The 6,267-nt window shown below is 39.4% G+C and overlaps 1 non-coding gene across 1 annotated transcript; it reads right to left on the bottom strand.

Annotated features, from left to right (window-relative positions):
- Positions 1-1,278: 1,278 nt before the first annotated feature.
- On the bottom strand, positions 1,279-1,383 carry LOC112083263. Its single transcript, XR_002897552.1, has one exon. It is a non-coding gene; the product is annotated as a small nucleolar RNA R71 (small nucleolar RNA).
- Positions 1,384-6,267: the final 4,884 nt, after the last annotated feature.

Genomic DNA, 6,267 nt, shown 5'->3' with positions numbered 1-6,267 from the left:
GTCAAAACCGATTATGATCCCTGTAGAGTTCCCAAAAGCTCAGCATTTTTAGCTATAGTTTACAAACCAATCGATTTTTACTTGCTTATTTAGATCTGCATTTCAATTGCTTTAGTTCGATATTTTGCTTGCTTTCCATTCGATTTTTCTACTTGTTTTCTAGGATAGATTTATTTGCTTTCTTTAAGTTTTAGTTTAAACCGTGAAAAACAACCAACTTGAAAACCAATCTAGTCTAGACATAAAGTTAGAAACCGTAGAAGAATACCAGGCACACAAATCTCTGTGGATTCGATCCCTAAATACTACAACTGATTAGCTGTGCACTTGCGGCTTTCATTTGTTTTTGTTAAGGGTAAAACTTGTTCCCTCACGCAGTTGACACGCATCTAGTTTTTGGCGCCGTTGCCGGGGATTTGTTTCGCTGCCTTTTGTTATTTTTCTTGTCTTAACTTCTGTTCTAGACACCTGATCTCTAGTTCTTTCTTAAAGTTTTGCTGAATTATCTTTCCCTTCCTTTGTTTTTCTCTGAATTGCATGAATACCAGGTGCATACCTGTAGAAAACATTCCAATTCTAGACGAGATAGACAGACACGAAAGAGAACTTCGAAGACTTAGACGAACGCAAGGAATGGCCAACGACGACCAGCCTGGAGATCCTATTACCGAGCTTTAAATATTGACCAAGACGGGTCCGAACCTGGAGAATATGAAGAGAATGATCACAGAGGAGGTGATCAAGCTCGACAAGATGGAGAGGAGGATGAGGTTCCTCCAAGAAACCACCAGAACCGCGAGAGAAAAGAACGTGAAGACTTTGATGCACCTATCAATGCAGCCGATGGTGACCACCAAGGGATGCAGCAGAATGGACGTGTTAACCGTCCTGTTCCCCAAGCAAATCAACACGGAAGACAAGCCAGGAACCATCACATAGCTGATTTTGATGCACCTACTCAAAATTTTCAGAACTGATCTCAATTCAAGTTCCATTTCCGAACCGGAATGAGTTTGAAGTCAAGCCTCAAATCATCTCATTGGTGAAACAAAACCAATTCCATGGAGTTCCTTCTGAATACCTAATGGACCATATCGAGCTCTTTGAAGAAATCTGCAGCATGATGAGAACAAACCAAGTTCCAGCAGACTATTTAAAGTGTAAGTTGTTCCCTTTTTCATTAGCAGATAAATATTTGCCTGCAGGATCGATTACTAATTGGGATGAGTGTAAAACTGCTTTCCTGAATCACTTCTATACTAAGTCAAGGTCGAACTTGTTGAGAACAAAGATCTCAAGCTTTCAACAAGGACCGAATGAATCTTTGTATGAAGCCTGGGAACGTTTTAAGGAGTATGAACGTGATTGTTTTCACCATGGATTTCCTGGATCAAGCTTGCTGAGCACATTATACCGAGTTTTGCAACCAAAATACAAACTTTCACTTGATACAGCTAGCAATGGAGATTTTGGACAAAATACCATAGCACAAGGAAGAGCCCTCATCGAAAATTTGGCTGAAGCCAATACCAATGATTGTCCTGAATACGATCGCTCGACGAAGCAAACCGGAACAGACAATAAGGAGATAACCGAGTTGAAGAACATGATGAGCCAGCTTCTGAAAAGCAACAATCGCCCAATCCATGCTTGTGAGACCAACAATGGCGCAGAAGATGAAGGACCTAGCTAGTGATATCGATCACATTAATCAAGCCTTTTAAGAAGAAGAGGAGAACTATGTAGGAGCACTAGTACCATATCAAAATCGCTTCAACAATGGCTTCAACAACAACTTCCGGAATGAAAATTACAACAATCTCTTTTACCGCAATCCAAATGTGGAGAATCCTCAAGATCAGTACTACCCACCAAAGCAAAAATCTTTCCAAAACAAGTTCCAAGGTGGAAACTTCGGAGGGACAGGAGCTTATCAACCGTGACAGCCATATAACTACCAAGGTACGGGTTTTAACAATCAATTTGTACAACAGCAAGGAGTCACGACGAACCAGCTAGCTTCATAAATCGGTAGACTTGAACAGTCCATCCAACAATTCGTTATGACGAACGAAAAAGCATCTAAAGACGTGAACATGAAAGTTGACTGCATGTACAATGACCTGAACGGGAAGTTTGAAGCTTTATCTTCGCACGTCAAAAAGCAAGACGTACAAGTTGCCCAAACAGCGAGACTCTATGAAGAGACAAAGTGGAGATATTTTAAGAAGAGTTGAAGATAACCCTAAGAGGTTTTGCAACGCCATAACCACATTGCCCGAAGAAGAGGCCAGAACCGATGGAGAGAAAGAAGAAACCCCAATCTTTGTACCACTTTACAAGGATGTCGATGCCAAGCAGCCACCATTTAAGGTACCTCAACGATCACCGTTTCAAAGGCTTACAAAAGGCGACGATCCAGGATGTTTTGTTTTCCAATGTTTCATTTCAGGGATCAAATTCACAGACTGCCTATGCGATTCCGAAGCCAATGTCAACATCATGTCGAAGACATTTGCCGAAAAAATTGGGCATAAAAATCTTAAGGACATTGACTTAAGGTTATCTTTGGAGATTCATCTCAGAAAGATACTGAGGGGGCAATTCATGATATACAAGTTCTAGTGAGAGACAAGATTGTTCCAGCTGATTTCCAAGTCTTGGAGATGGATAAAGACAAGGAGAGGCCACTCATTTTTGGGAGACCATTCCTAGCTACCGTAGGAGTAGTAATCGATCACACAAACCGGCATGCTGTATTCCTCAATGTGGATCGCAGAAGGTTTTATCCGACTATCCTAGATGATTTTCCAAGCAAAGGAAACCGGCCAAAAGAGAAAGAAAAAGAGAAGCCAGATGCAACAGAAACTAGTGAGGACCAAATCCAGGAGCTGATCGAAAACACAAAAAGGGTTTTAAACAATGTTAAAGCACGAAAGAAGAGTAAAGGAAAGAAGACGGCTCCTCAAGGAGAAGAAGTAAAACCTCTAGCGACCGGAAGTGATAAGGCCACATCAAGTAAAGTGCCATTCAAATCAGCCTAATTCTTCATGCCTACGTCGAGCTAAACGATTTAAAACAAAAGCGCTTAATGGGAGGCATCCCATTTAGGTACTCTTTCTTTTAATTTTCTTTTCCTTTTTGCAATTTATGTTTCAGATATTTTATAAAACAAAAACACAAAAAAAAATCAGAAAATTAGAAAAACCAAGAAGAAAAGGGTAGGTTTTTAGCTGCTCGGCCTGGCAAAGACCAGAAAGTTGGACAAAGGCCGCAGGAGAAAGAGCCGCGGTCGCGACCAACCGACCCGCGGCCAAGGGAGCATCGACCGCGGAACTGGGAATGTGACCGCGGCCGAGCGCTCAATCGCCACGGTCGCGCGTTTCCTGACCGCGGCCGTTGGTCGTTGAGATGGGAATGTGGATTTCCGCCGCTTTTCAAAAGTTCCCAGAGTTTCCCGGTGATTTCTGGAGTATTCCCGGTAAAGCCCGTTAAGATTTTCTGTAAGTTTTAAACCTTCCTTGCGTGCAAGACAAGAAAGGTAAGTTCCCGTAAACTTAAAAATTCCCAGAAATTTTCCATTTTTACTTGTCATATAGGTCGTTTTTAGACACCACCCTTCAACATTACAGAAACCCTTTTTCCTTTAGCCGCTTTTATGCGATTTTTGTAGAAGATTGTTCAAGTCCGAGTTCTTCAATAGAGAAGATTTCTTCATCTCTTTTCTTTACTGTTTTTGATTACTTTTATTAAAACCAATGATGATGTCGACCTCAGCCATGTCTGAGTAGATCCCGAGTTGGGCTGAGGGTTCCCGAAATGGCTCTCATAATCGATTTGGGATTTCAACTTTGTTCTCTGTTTATTCTTGTTCTTATTGCATGTATGTTTGATTGATAACCTAGTATCTGATCTAGATAGTTAGTGTTGCGAACGTTTTCATTAAGTATCAGCCCTAGAATGAAACATGTGATTTTTCCGTACGAGTGAAAAACCTACCTGGGCGAGATCGTGAGTATTGACGAGTCTTGTGCAGCTCTTGCGTTCTCTCCCTTCACGGGTCAGAGTGGAAACCTACTGGTCAGGGTTGCGAGAAACAGTTGGTTATGATCACGACAGTGACATAGTCATACCTCGTACTCTAACTCTAGAACCCTATATATCGATATCCGTCAATCCCAATATATCTACCCTATTGTCAAAACCGATTATGATCCCTGTAGAGTTCCCAAAAGCTCAGCGTTTTTAGCTATAGTTTACAAACCAATCGATTTTTACTTGCTTATTTAGATCTGCATTTCAATTGCTTTAGTTCGATATTTTGCTTGCTTTACTTGCTTTCCATTCGATTTTTATACTTGTTTTCTAGGATAGCTTTATTTGTTTTCTTTAAGTTTTAGTTTAATCCGTGAAAAACAACCAATCTCTAAAACCAATCTAGTCTAGACATATAGTTAGAAACCGTATGTCTAAATACTACAACTGATTAGCTGTGCACTTGCGTCTTTCATTTGTTTTTGTTAAGGGTGAACTTGTTCCCTCACGCTGTTGACACGCATCACTCACCAAAACCACGAGTTTGCTTTCTAAACCCATTTCTCTCCATTGTTTTCATCATAACTCTCTCATTTCTCCATCAAATTCGTTGGTTCAAAGTGCTCTGAGCTCGTTTTTGAGTTGTTAACCTCATCCTGATAGCATTTTGAACTCGTTTGCATCATAATCCCGAGGTATTCACTCTGTTAAAATTCATTTTATCCATGTTATCAAATGGTGATTTTTGAACCTCAAAGTGTGGAAACGATTTTAATAGGTTGTTTTAGACCTTGGGATAATTTTTAAAAATGCTAGGGTGCTAGATTATCATGGAAACCAGAGCTCTTGGTGATTCACTGTTCTTGAATTTTGAAAATTGTTGCCAAGTAATTCATGGGAAAATCGATTTTTCTTGAAAAAGTGATGAATCTGTTTCTTGCTGAGTTTCTGCTTTGCACTTTTGTTTTGCATTGCTATGAATTCATTGGACTGATGCTTGGCTTGAGAAACTTGTTCATGTGCTTTAGAAATCGATTTTTGCAACAATTTTTTTCAAAATTTTTGAGAACTTTGTGAAACTTGATCTTGTGCTCATCTTGTTTTTGAGAAATTTATATGCAGATGACTGAGAGAACCAACTCTTGTCGCCAAGAAGAAGGGCACTGCATCCAAGGACATGATAACTAAGAGTTTTCAAGGCTCTTTGTAGAGGTTATCAATCCCCTGTCTTGTAGTACAAGGGGTTTATCAATCCAAGCATGTGGTGATAGACACTAAACTATGTGATCATGTTCTTAATTCAAGCAAACAAGTGTAGTTTTTGATTAACTAATGACAACTACAAACTTAAACAAGATTAAAGACTAATGACAATGACTAAACAAGAACTAAACAATGACAAGTGATATGAATGTGATATGATGGAGGCATGAGATTCTAGACATGATAGTTGGTTAGGGTGCTTTGGTGCTAAACTAGGAATGCTAATGACAATGATGAGACATGATTCAAATGATTAAGAACTCTAATCTACGTTAATCCTCTCATGAAGGTATTAACCTCTATACTAATCCATTTTCAAACCAAATCATCATTTGTGAAATATGAATCAGTATGCATTAATAAACAGCTCTAAATGATCATTCAAGCAAATAACAATACATCATCATGCAGCAAATGCTTAAACCTCTAATACAGCTCTTTCAGGAATTTCATCAAACACTTATGGTGCATGAAATTCCCAGAATCCAGATCTCAAGTGATATGCAGGGATCTAGCATAGAGAACAGCTGTTTAGAGAGATGAATTAATGAATCTAGCCCTAACACTCCTAATCTAACACTTTAGCACCCTAACCTACACATATAGAACCTCATTAAGGTGACTACTCACTAATCATACTAATCTCTCTTAAACCTTTGCAAGTTGAGAAGATTGGCATGATTATTGATGAGAAATTGAGATGGAGAAGATGGATAATGATGGATTTGCAGCTTTAAATACAAAGATCTCTCAAACTCTTGTGCTTAAACCCATAAAAATCGATATTACTCTTCTTAAAAGGAGTCTTTCACAAAAGAGGCAAGAAAACAAAGAATACAGCTTGAGTCCTTGGGAATGAAACCCTAAATCTTATATATAGTTCTCTAAAAACAAACCGGGTCAGCCGGAACAAACCGGGTCCTGACCCGGCTTTAGTGGATAAGGATGATGTTTGTCACGGTCTAGCAG

Source organism: Eutrema salsugineum, unplaced genomic scaffold, assembly GCF_000478725.1.
Source record: "Eutrema salsugineum unplaced genomic scaffold, Eutsalg1_0 scaffold_7, whole genome shotgun sequence".
NCBI classification, from domain to species: Eukaryota; Viridiplantae; Streptophyta; class Magnoliopsida; order Brassicales; family Brassicaceae; genus Eutrema; species Eutrema salsugineum.
This window is presented reverse-complemented; position numbering and strand designations above follow the sequence as displayed.